The sequence below is a fragment of the Vombatus ursinus genome, unplaced genomic scaffold, assembly GCF_900497805.2.
Source record: "Vombatus ursinus unplaced genomic scaffold, bare-nosed wombat genome assembly UNPS02010193.1, whole genome shotgun sequence".
NCBI classification, from domain to species: Eukaryota; Metazoa; Chordata; class Mammalia; order Diprotodontia; family Vombatidae; genus Vombatus; species Vombatus ursinus.
Window position 1 is genome coordinate 7643323 of NW_020949971.1, and position 12909 is coordinate 7656231.

A 12909-nucleotide genomic window follows, 5' to 3' on the forward strand; every position below is an offset into this window, starting at 1 on the left:
CTGAAATTGTATGGCCTCTTGGAAATAAAAAGGTATACTGCTTGTTCTGTAATCAAATTGTTGCCATTGGGTGCTATTCTTCTGAGTTCATCTGTCCAGTGCCATGACAGATTGGCAGCTATTTTTCAAGGAACCGGCATTATCTAGAATAAGTGGAAGGTCAGAGGATTTTTTTTTAACAATAAACAAAGTCTATTAAGGCAAGAACACTCCAGAAGCTGCTCACAAGCAAAGCATGAGCTGGGAAGACCATTCGAAGAAGTGAAGGACATGACATTAACCAGACCCAGGCTAGAGAGCTATTTAACTCACATTGAAAACAGACCTTTTCATCCTTTATATACTGACCCCCAGAGGAATTTTGCTTAGTTCTCCAAAGAGTATTATTGATATTCTGATGGCACATTTCGAGATCTGATATGTGTGTCATAGTTAACACATTTTTCCCTTTTATCACATGAAATCAAAACATTCATTAAAATTTTCAAAGGCTGCTGTGAGTAAAGTCCTCCAAAATACTACATACTGTTTCCTTGGGTCCACTTTTCCCCAGACAAGCCTCTTGAGGGCTTGTGTTGGCTTTCAGATGGAGTGGGTGTTCAGTCTGCTCATTAAAAACATTTAGAAACTCTAAAGTAGATGTGTTTACCCCCAAAGAAAGCCATGGCTATTGAAGTGTTCTTTTATCTGTGAAACAAGTTCAGACTCAGTGTAATTTCCTCTTTTGATCCTGCATCTGGGGGTTATCAGCAGTGCTTGTGGTCTGGAGATTCTTTTTGGCTCCTTGGGATAATGGAAGGATTAACCTCACTCTGCGATTGGTTTCAAAGCCTGGTACAGGTCTTCCCTAACTACCTTGGTAGGTAAAGGTCAGCCCAGGGTAGGGTCCTGAAGGAAAGCAGCTGCCTTCCCACATGCAAGCTGAAATAGCAAAAAGAAATCCAGCTGGAGGCAATGTAAGATAGACATGGACCAAAGGGCAGAGGGCAGAGATGAACACATAGATTTTTGTGTCATATACATGCAGATGGTAGTTGAACATTTAGAAGGAGATGGTTTCTGAATTCACAATCAGAGAACCTAGGTTTCATTAATAATTCTACTCATTGACTCCCCATGTGACCTAGGGCAACTCTGGGCCTCCGTTTCTTCCCTGAAATGAATCACTTGACAAAATGCTTTCTGAGGGTCCCTCCATAAAATCTATCATCTTGTGAGTACCAAGTATAAATTTTAAAAGCTTAGCTCTTGAGTCAACAGTAATGGTGGTATGGTAGGAGTCCGGAGTCCAAAGTCCAAAGAACTTTGTACTAAGAGAGTCAACACGCACGGCTTTGAGTTCTGGGTATAGAGCTAAGCGACCATGTAGCCTTAAGCAAGTAACCTTATGTCTAGCAGATACAATTTTATAATTTTCTAAATGAACAGATAAATCTAGATCATAAGGTACCTTGGAAATTATCTATAAGACCCTCTCATTTTAAAAATAAGGAAACTGAGGTCCAGAGATGTGAAGTGACTTACTTCACTCAGGTAATAAGTAACATCACCAGAATTTGAATGCACACCCCTGACTTCACCCTGCATCATATTACTTCCTCTAAGAATGATTTGACTTCCGTGGTTCTTTGCAGTACCACTCCAAAGAGAAGTCATCTGTTTTCAGGCACATCTTTAGTGATAGCCAACAAGATATTAAGCAAATAATTCTACCAAGTTCCACTGGACCTTTCAAGGTGTATATTTTGGTTCTTAGGCCATTTATTCATAAAATGTAAGCAATAAATATGATCAACCAAATCATTGTCATGTTAAAATAACAAAAATAAAATAAAAATAAGACATTTGTCATGTTAAAATAATCAAAATAAAATGAATATAAAAAATTATCATGTTAAAATACCATTGACTTCAAAAGATCAAAATCAATTATGGTTTTGTTGGTACTCCACTGGGGTTGTAAATTATACAAAAATGAGAGAGACAAAAATGAGGAGACACCAGTCTCCCTTTGGTGAGTTTGTCTGGGGCCTCTACCTGGCCCACCAACTTTTACTTCCCTTCCAGCTCTGGTCCAAACTTTGTGAATTTCAAAACCAAGCCCCAAGGTGGGGGCCTCATCCTCCCCCTTTGGTGTGTTGTCTACACCCTTTAGAAGTGAGGTTCCTCAAAAGAAAGCCTGGACTTTATTTTTTCTGTTTATATTTGTATTCCCAAAATTTAGTCCAGTGACTGGCACATAGTGGGGCTTAATAAATGCTTGTTTCCTGCCTACTTGCAAGGTAAACATGAGTTTGAAGTATGATGTGGCAGTCAAACAAGCTAAGGAATTGATGGAAAAAGAAAATCATGCATTAAGTGTTTATATATGCTAAGCCTTGATGATACAAATACAAATATTTTTAAAATATGGCAGTCCTGGCTCTCAAAGAGCTAAAATTCTAGTAGGAAAAGATAGAACATATATGGCAATAGGGGCTAGGGATGGGATGGTGTGGACTTAATGTATTCTGGGTCCAATACAATTCAATAAAATTCAATAAACACTTACTAAGTGCCTTCAGCGGGGTGGATAGAATACTGGACCTGGAGTCAGAAAGACTCATTTTCCTGCATTCAAATCTGGCCTCAGATACTTACTAGCTGTGTGACACTGGGCAAATAATCTAACCCTTTTGCCTCAATTTCCTCATCTATAAAAAGAGTTGGGGAAGGAAATGGAAAACCGCTCCAGTATCTTTGCCAAGAAAGCCCCACATGGGGTTACAGAGAGTCAGACACGACTGAATTGACTGAACAACAACATGTGCTAAGCACTGTGCTAAGTGTTGGGTGCAAAAGAAAGGCAGTCCCTACCTTCAAGAAGCTTACAATCAAATGGATGGAGGAGGGGGAGAAATAACACACACAAAAAAGGCAGGAAATGGGGGGGGGGCATGTCAGGGGATACCTAGTATGGGAGCATCTTGTCCTGTGAAGTTGAAACCAGGAAGAGCAGCAGACACAGACTAGAGTGAGCCAAAAGTTCAGTTTCTGCCCTCCATAAAGGAAGGCATTGGGAGGAGTTTAGTGTTCCACCCTCTAGCCATCCAATCAGAAGTTGTGTTGAGAGGTATAGTTTTCAAATAGTTTCTATTCTGGCCAGAAATGCTGAGGATCTTCCCCTTCTAGACTGATTCTTTTATGAAATCAAACTAGGCCATCTTTTGCCTCAATTCTTACCTAGCCTTTAATTACTGAGTAGATGTTGCCTCAAACTGTGACCTGGGAAAGACCTTAGCTTAAAAAGGCCAAGCTCTGCCATTGCATCCTGGGCCATTGCCAGTCTTCTAGATCTTTGTCTTGCCACTGGACTCTGATGACTCTGGAGGAGAGTGAGGCTGATAACTCTGCCTCACTCAAATCCATTTCACTTGCAAATCAAGACACCACCCTCCTAATGTCATTGTTCCTATTTGAGAAGGAAGGATGAACAATTAGTAGTCTCTCTGTACTAATTATTTCCCTTCTGGGCATCACTGGTTAGGAAGAACTTTGATGAGTTAGTGACCATCCAGAGGAGGGCAACCAGAGTGCTAAAGGGTCTTTAGTTGATGGCGGAAGGAATTCAGTATATTTAGCCTGGAGAAGAAAAGACACAAAGGGTGCCATGATAGATGTCTGTCCCCAGTTATTTGAAAGGATGTCATATATCCAGGTTAGAGAAATGCAATCGCCTATGCTTGGCAGCAGAGGGATGAACTGGTAGCAATGGGTAGAAGTTACAAAGAGATAAATTTAGGTTTGATATCAGGGGGAAAATAGCAACTTTCCGAAAGAGAAGAGCAACCCATAAAGGAAATGGGCTGCTCCCTAAGTTAGTGGGTCCCTCCTCAACTGAAGATGTCACATAGAGGAAGAATGATCAATTATTTGATGTGTTGTATTGGGAATTTTTTTTGATGTATGAATTGAGTTAGATTGACCTCTGAGGTCCTTTCCAATTCTAAATTTCTGAGATTCTGAGATTCTGAGATTTATAACCTGTGATACAAGGCCCCAAGGCTCTGGGCTCACATGGGCCAGGTCCAATCCAAAGGGCCTGATATCAAGCAGATCAATTTCCACTTTTTAGCTTGTTGCTTCCTCCTGAAGTTTCATCAAGAAATACTCCTAATCTGAGAGCCTCAGTTTCCCCAAATATGGGTAAAATAAGTCTCCAGCTCCCACAAAGCACTCAGGAAATTAAATGCATATTAGGCACAGGAAAGACTTCATTTTACCCCAAGTATGCCAAAGATGCATTGCATTCATAGAAACCCATAAACCAAGCAAAGTATAAAGCATTCAAATGGCTCATTGGCTCTGCCTGGAAGGGAACTAGACTTTAGGTAGGTTCCCAGGAGGGCAATCCCCTGGTATTCTGGTGAAACTCCTTTCTCCCACAGGGTCAACAACACTTCCTCCAAGACTCATAGTACAAGTTTGTGGTTTAACTTCCCCCAGAAGGTAAATAAAATTTGGGAAGTGCTGAAAAAGCAATTTTTCCACCATACTTACAGTGAGTAATTTCCTGTCTTTATTTTCCAATTAGGATGTTGTATAGGAAGTACACAGATGATTTTTTCCTCTTTCTCCAGGAAACAACATACAGGTAAATCCTTTTTGCTATTTCTCTCATTCAAAGATCCAATTTCAGAATTCTCAAATTTGAGAACTGTTCAATTTGGGCCCAGCATGCATACATCTATCTGCTTCTGCTATGTCACTCTGCAAAAGATCTCTTAGTGACCCAGTTGCTATCATCTCTTGAGCTGGGGAAATCCACTATCAGGTCTCCCATTTCTGACCTGTGCTTAGAAAAGTGAAAAGAAAAGCAGAATGAAGACAGAAGCCTAAGATCCAGGCACTCCCCTCTCTGAATACCTGGGTAAATGCATGCGGCTTGCCATGTGCTTTGCAACAAATTACGATTACTGGCTCCTGGGTAAGGAAAAAGTTCTGCTGTGCTCTCCCTCACACCAGAATGTATGTCCTTACTGCTGGAAACCTGTTTGTCTTTCTAAAGTGGAAAAGGAAGTCTGGGAGTTCATTTTTATAGGGGAATGGGGAGGAAGACAGTTCATTCCCAGGAAGCTAACCATAGGGAGATAGCCCTAATCTCTGAAACTCAATTAATATAAAAAACAGTCAGCATGCTTTATGAAGAGATGCACCTTAGATGCCTCTCTAGACAAAGGTCCATACCCAGTAATCTCATTAACTTGATTAGAAAATTAGTCTGTTTGCTCAGGGACTCCCCTAATCAACCCTTATACTGTGATGTACATTGAAATCAACATTCACTGATGCCTATTTCCAGACGATTTTTGTGAATTATAGTGATTGAAAAAATACCGTATGGCCAAATTTGAATAATGAACCTTTCCAAACAAAACTCGGCTGGTCCTCAAATGAAAACACCCAATCTTCCCCTGGATCTGTACTCTGAGTCCATCGCACTGTGTAGATCCTCCCAAAGCCTGTGCTCTGTTGGCATGTCTTTGAGAACTCTGGGTGACTTCTGCACCATGGAGAAGGATTTCAGTAGAGGAGCAAAGTGTATAGACTTGAAAAAGGGAGCATTAATCACCACTCTGGTGACACCCTTTGCAGTGAGTTTTGTTTAGCATCATCTTTCTTGTCTCAATAGCACATTAGCTGAAGGCATCTGCTTTGGTCCCCAAATTCAGAATGTTCTGAGAAAACAACCTCACAGCCAAAAGAGCCCAGTGAAAGGCTTTCCAAAGGACAAGTCTAAACAATGTTCCAATAGGAATGAAAACCTAAAGGAATAAGGAAGTGTTGTGAAAGGGGTGCTTTCTCTCCTCTCCATAGGGGCCTTAATTACGGAGTAATCAACAGCCATGGCAGGGTAGCGCAGGAGTGCTGCCCATACAAAATAACACCTTGGACGGGAATGAATTAGAAAGCAATGGACTGGAAATGGTGGCTTTCCAAGCAATCAACAACAACTTGAAAACAAAATAAAAGAACACAAGAGCCTTTCATTTGGTTTAATTTTTTTTTAAAGTTCTGACCCCCCCAAGTCTCAGACAGTATCTGGGTGCCAGCACTGGTGGTTATTGTGTAGATGGGATTTGTATTTTTCCAACTCAATGGAGGAAATGATCCATGCCAATGAGTAAGTTGGGCTTTATCTGAGAGATGATCAAGAGAGTTCCTGGAAATACAGGATGGAGAAACAACCATCTCCCTCAGAACATTACAAACCATTATGTACTTGAACAGAAAGAGTATGAGACTTGTTCAACTCTCTTTCCATTCCTTTGAAGCATATTTTAGGGAATTTGCTTTTTCTGAATGATCTAGAAGAATGAACCCTGGTGGAGGAGGCAGAAAAACTGAGGACAAGTTCTAACTCTTCTGGTTATGATGTTAGCCTGGTCACTCATCCTCTCTGAGCTTCACGTTCAACACAGATTTAAAACAAAGGGAAAAAAGAGCAATAAGACTTGAACTACCTTCTAATTTCCTAAGTCATTCCATCCTGTGCTTTTCCTCCTCTTCAACCTCATGTTTGCCCCAGATGCGTGTTATCCCCCAACTGCATATCCACTTGATTTATTTTCCTATGTGGATAGCTAAACCAACTTATTTTGAGTGATGATGGATCCCATTTAGTGGTATCTGCAAGGTTTCATGATTTGATTGCAGTAAGTAAAATGTCATTGGCAATAATGAGCATCTGGAGACTACAAAAATCCCTCTTGGGGAAGCCAGTGGATAGAGCACCAGCCCTAAAAATCAACAGGGCCTGAGATCAAATCCAGCCTGAGACACTTATTAGCTGTGTGACTCTGGGCAAGTCACTTAACCCCACTTACCTAACCAAAAAAAAAAAAAAAAAAAAGAATCCCTGCTATATTGTAAACCTCCTCCATGAAAGTTAGGAAATCTAAATTACCTTAGAAAAGCATATATTGCTCTCTTTTATGCTCTGCTTGATTAGAAAAATTACTGAAATTCTTTGAGGACCTGTATGTATTGTTTCAGTGTCAATAGTCACTCTAGCAACACAAATCACAGTCCATCTATGCCTTAGTTCAAAGTCTCTGAGAGTTCCTGTGTCTACGAAATGTATTATTCTTTAGCCATTGTAGAGAGAGACATCTTTAAATTAGGGCAGCTTGGTAGCGCAATGAATACAGCGCTGGGCCTAATGTCAGGAAGACTTGAGTTCAAATCTGGCCTCAGACATTTCCTACCCATGTGACCCTTGGCATGTCACTTAACCCTGTTTGCCTCAGTTTCCTCATCTGTAAAATGAGCTGGAGGAGGAAATGGCAATCCATTCCTGTGTCTTTGCAAAAAAAAATCCCCAGATGGGGTCAGAAAGAGTCAGATATGACTGCAATAATTAAACACCAATCTTCACGTTCAATTAGACTGATCTTCAGATGACAGACATAGGTTGTTGAGGACGTGCTTGAAGCTTTGTATAAGTCTACGATTCATGCGACTATCACTCAGCTTCATTAGTCCTCCATTTCCTAATCTGTAAAATGAAGGGACTGGGCTAGATCATTCCTCAGGTCCCCTTTTCTTCTAACTCTATAATCCTATAATCATATAACATACCAGAACATGTCATTTACTAGCATAGCTTCTGAAAATAATGTCAACTCCACACTGTGGTAGAGCATCAGAGGAGGACTTTGATCCATAATTATGAACTATCTAAAATTCCTAAAAGAAATGGTGCATGGAGTTTTTTTCAGAGTAAGGTATGGGAAATCACTGGGTCCTCTGCTGAATTATAGAATTATAACACTACCTGAGACCTCTGAGGAGGAATCCTCTCAATAGCGTTCCTAATAAATGGCCATTCAGACTTTGATTAAAGGTTGTCAGTGATGAACAACTTGTCAAATCCTACATCCCACCTTTGAATAGCGAAAAAAAATCTCGTGAGGCCAAATCTGCTTCTCTGAGACAATATTTCCTTCTCCCCTTTCCCACTCCATTAGAATGATCATGGACTACAGAGGAGGCAGCTCCATGGCTGAGTGGATAGTGATGGTCCTAAGACCTGAGGTCAAATCTGGCTTCAGACACTGGCTGGTTGTATGACCCAGGGCAAGTCGCTCTATTTGTCTCTGTTTCCTAATCTATAAAAAGGGGATAGTAATAGTACCTGCTTCCCAATGCCGTTGTGAGAATCAAATGAAATAATAATTGTAAAGCACTTAGCAGTGCCTAAGACATAGTGAGCGCTGTATAAATATGTTAGTCGTTACTAGGTTGTTTTGTTTTGTGGCAGAGAAGATCTGGTCATGTGCTCCAGAAGTGTGCTGAGTAAGGAACAAGTGCAGAAGCAAACAGTGCTCACTGAGCTCTGATCTCAGGAGCAGAGCAGGGACTCAATGCTAGCCTCCAGTATAGACTGAACTGATTCAAATTTATAAGAAGAAGAGCCATTCCACAATAGATAAATGGTCAAAAGATATGAAAACAAAAACAAATTTTAAGGGAAGAAATCTAAGCTATCAACAATCATAAGAAAAAAATGGTCTAAATCAGTAGTAATAAGAGAAATGCAAATTAATGCAGCAATGAACCCACAGACAGACTTGGGAGGTATTATGTTCTGTGCAAGTCCAATGACTACTTTTGCTTCTTCTATAGGTAAGCTACGAAAGTTAACTGAGTGGAGATAGCCCAGGACCCTGAACCCAAGAGCCTGGGGCATAGCAGTGCCCTCCTCCAAACCACTAACCATGCTTATGCCTCAGGTCCCACAGTCATCATTTATGGGAGAAATCGCTATGGAGAAGGGGCTTGTCTTCCTCACCACCACCAACACCAACTGTTGACAACAAAGGAAAAAACATTGCCTTAGGAGTGATGAAAGTCCCACCACTCACACCACTGGTCCTGCTTCTAGTCCAGCCCTCACAATGATCATCCCAGGGAACACAGGCTTTGACATCTGGAATAAATAAGAATTTATTAATGGAAATGACATCAAGGAAGTATTATCATCTGCCTTATTGCTATACCCATAGGACTATGGGTCCTATCCCTCTGACTTACAGCTAAAGCCTCCTAGATATGTTGCCTCTCCCTATTAAAAAATGAGCTCCTTGAGTGCGAGGACTACATCAGCTTTTGTGTGTATATCCCATCTGTAGGGGGTAGGGGAAAACAGGCACATCTGCATGTTCTTGGTGGAGCTGTGAACTGGTCCAGCCATTCTTGGGACAGTGCCAGGAAAGTTACAAAAACTGTGAATGCCTTTTGACCCACTACTATAGACCCCAAACAAGTCAAAAAAAGAGCTAAAGGATCTATATGTAAAAAACTATTTATAGCAGCTCTTTTTGTGGTAGCCAAACATTGGAAGCCACAGATCTGCCATCCTATTGGAGAATGGCTAAACAAATGTATGGATGTGAATGTAATGCAATGGAATGGAATATTAATGTGCCCATAATAAATGACGAAATAGATAATTTCAGAGAAAACTAGGAAGATCTCTATAAACTTGTGTAAAGTTAAGTGAACAGAACTAAGAGAATAATTTATACAATAATAACATAGAAGAAGAAACCAACTTTGAAAGACATTAGGAATCTGATCAATGTAATGATAAACCACCAGTCCAATGAAGATGAAACATGCCTCTCATGTCAGAGCCATGGTGAACTCGAAACACTCAAAAAACATATTTTTGGACATGACTAATATGGGAATTTGTTTTTCTGAACAATGTGACTATGTACTGAGTGCTTATTTTTTTAAATTTGCTCAGTGGGGGAGTAGGAGGGACAGGTTAATTAAAATGCTTAGTAATCAAAAATTATAATAATAAGCTATTTTAAAAAATAATATAGGAGAGTCACCAAGAGATTTTCAAAACAAATGATTTATGAAGGAGAATATAACAGAGTACTTTGTCACTCTTCAGAGACATTCAGAACAGAACTTCTTGTTCTGCTGATAATCCCAGCACAGGAGAATAACCATTTTTTCTTTGCTTTGAAACCCAAAACTCTCATACAATATTTTCTGTACATAATGTGCTAATAATTTAATAGGGTGTTTAGATGTAATTTATGCTTTCACTATGGAATTGCAAAAAAAAAGAAAAAAGATCCAATGGTCAATATTTGTAGCTCTGGCTCACAAGGTTGCCATGGGGCCATGAAGTACAGCAAGTAGCTATGGTAGCTGAGCAGATTTTTGTTTTTTTACCCAGACTTCATAGGACCCTGATATTAAACCTTTTGTTGTGGAGGCAAGAAGGAAGAATGATCCATCTCTTATCACTGGGAGGTGAGACAAAGGGAAAGCTACAGTAACCATGCTGGGGCAAGATCTACATCCTAGATCATTCAAACAGGGATCTGGATAATGACCCACACCTGTGCCTCAGTACTGGTGGTCTTGGAGCCCCAGAAGAGATGCCAGCAAAGATGTAAGCCATGTAATATGTTAAAAAAAAAAAGCAGCCGATGTTGGACCACACTCCTGAGTCAAACATACCAGGTACCTCACAGAATTTTTCCCTTTTTCCTCCATCCTTTGTGGGTGAACAACTCTCCACCATTCATCCAAGCATCCCCTTCTGATGCCCCAATTGTTCATTCCCCATACAATGCCTTCACATTTATTCCCACTGATATAAAGAAAGGTCAATTACCATCAATCCTAATTTGGCATAATTAACAGTGACAGAGTGAGAAAGAGAGAAAGGAAAAGGTTTTTCTCTTTAAAGAAACAGGAAACATTCTCTCCCTTTATTGGAAGCTGAGGTGGAATGCAAGTATAAATAATTCCTCTCCAATTATTTGGTTTTGTTTGTATAAACAACTTTTTAATAACTATTTAAATAATTCCTTTGTGTGTCCTGTTAAATGAACTCCCAAATATTTTAAGCATTTCACAGTAATTTTGAATAAAATTTCTTTTGTTATCTAGTGTAGTGTTGTTTCATTAATTATCCCATCCCACTTAAAGTAAAAACACTCCTTTATGGAATTAATCCATCAGAGCTGATCGTGAACAGGATCTGTACATCTTCTTGAATGGATCAAAGTCATTGTTCCAGAGACTTATCTGTGCCCTGAGAAATATATGTTTTTAAAAGGGGGGGGGGGCTATTTCAGAACTAGACCAAGATTCTGCTTGTCTGGAAGCTGAGAGGAAAAGGAATATAATAATATAATTATATAATTATATTATATTAAGGCTATACTGAGCCAGAAAAATTTAGCAGCCCAGGAGTAACCAGAGAAAAGAGAAAGAGAAGTTAAGAGTAAAAGAGAAGAGAGATATAAAAGAGAAACATTGGTTCTAGACATCTTAGAGTGAGAACTCAGGCTGATGCCACCAGTGTGTCCACACACTTAAGAAGTGAGTGAAGTCCTGAGAAAAGATCTGCTCTTTCCCCAACCTCTCTTCCTGGTGGTCTGTCTATTCTCAGATGTTATAATATAATCTGTTGTTTTGTTACCCAAATATTTCCAGTGATCCAACTTTTGCCTCAACTACAAAGGTACCAGGGTCTGATTAGAAATAAATATAAATGTAAATTGAGAAAGTGAATCCAACTTCTTCCTACATGTTAGGTGTTTTCTTAACAATGATGACTCAGCAGTAAAAATAATAATAATAATAATAATAATAATGTCTTTATATAGTGCCTACTATATGTCTGTCACTGTGCTAAGTACTGTACAAATATTATACCATTTGATCCTCCCAATAAGAATAGGTGCTTTATTATCTCTACTTTACAGTTGAGGAAACTGAGGCAAATAGAGGTTAAATGACTTGCCCAAATCACATAACTAGTAAGTGTCTGAGGCAGAGTTTGAACTAAAGTCTTCCTGATTCCAGTCTCAGCATTCTATCCACTGCACCACCTCACTGCCTTTAATGAGTGAACTTATAGCTTTCAATCTAAAATCAACTGGAGGGGCAGTTAGGTGGCACAGAGGATAGAGGACTGGCTCTGGATTCAGGAGGACCTGAGTTCAAATGTGACCTCAGAGACATAACTGGGCAAGTCACTTTACCCCATTGCCTAATCCCCCCCCCCCAAAAAATAAAATAAAATAAACTTGAAGCCTCGAAGGAGGAAAGCATGTGAACCCTAGGGGCCATTACATTGTCTCAGGCTTAAAACAAGCTAATTATTGTAACAAGGTGATGAATAGCTCTTTGTTATTTTGTTGACAATATACAGAAAGATTAGTAATTTTTGGTGGGATAATTTTGTATCCTGCTACTTTACTAAAGTGACTTTTTATTTTCTGAGTTGGAAACCAACATAGAAGTGGAAGACTTTAGTAGTTTATCAGTAAAAGGAATATTTCTAAGGAAATCTAAAAGAAACTTTAAAATATTTGCTTGAAATCCTAAATCATATGATATATAGTCTTTTTTTTAAAAGGAATGCTTAAGGGAAACCAGAGTATAAATGTCATCCCCCACAAATAATTATATTACTATCCTTGCTAAGAGTTAATTTGGGATTCTGAAGCCAGTCATTTCAAGACCTAACGTATCTTAGCTGTCACTTTTCTATTGTCCATCTTGCATTTCAATTCTAAACTAAGGAGAAATTACAATGCCACTTCCTTTTCTGGCTTTACTCCAGCTGACCAAAGGGTTTCTAAAATCTCATTGCACAGTAATAATTTAGAGGTAGACTTGATAGTCATTTTTGTCTCATTATCAACACCTTATTAATTTTTAAAGAATTTGAAAAAAAGAAAGTCAATGGATTCATAAAGGATCACTTAGGTTAATCCATAAGGTATTTATAAATCTCCAAAGAAGTCTTCTTCTGATGATTAACCATGGTTAGGAGGTGCCCTTATGTTCTTCAAGGTTCTGCCAAATTCTGTCTAGTCCAACCCA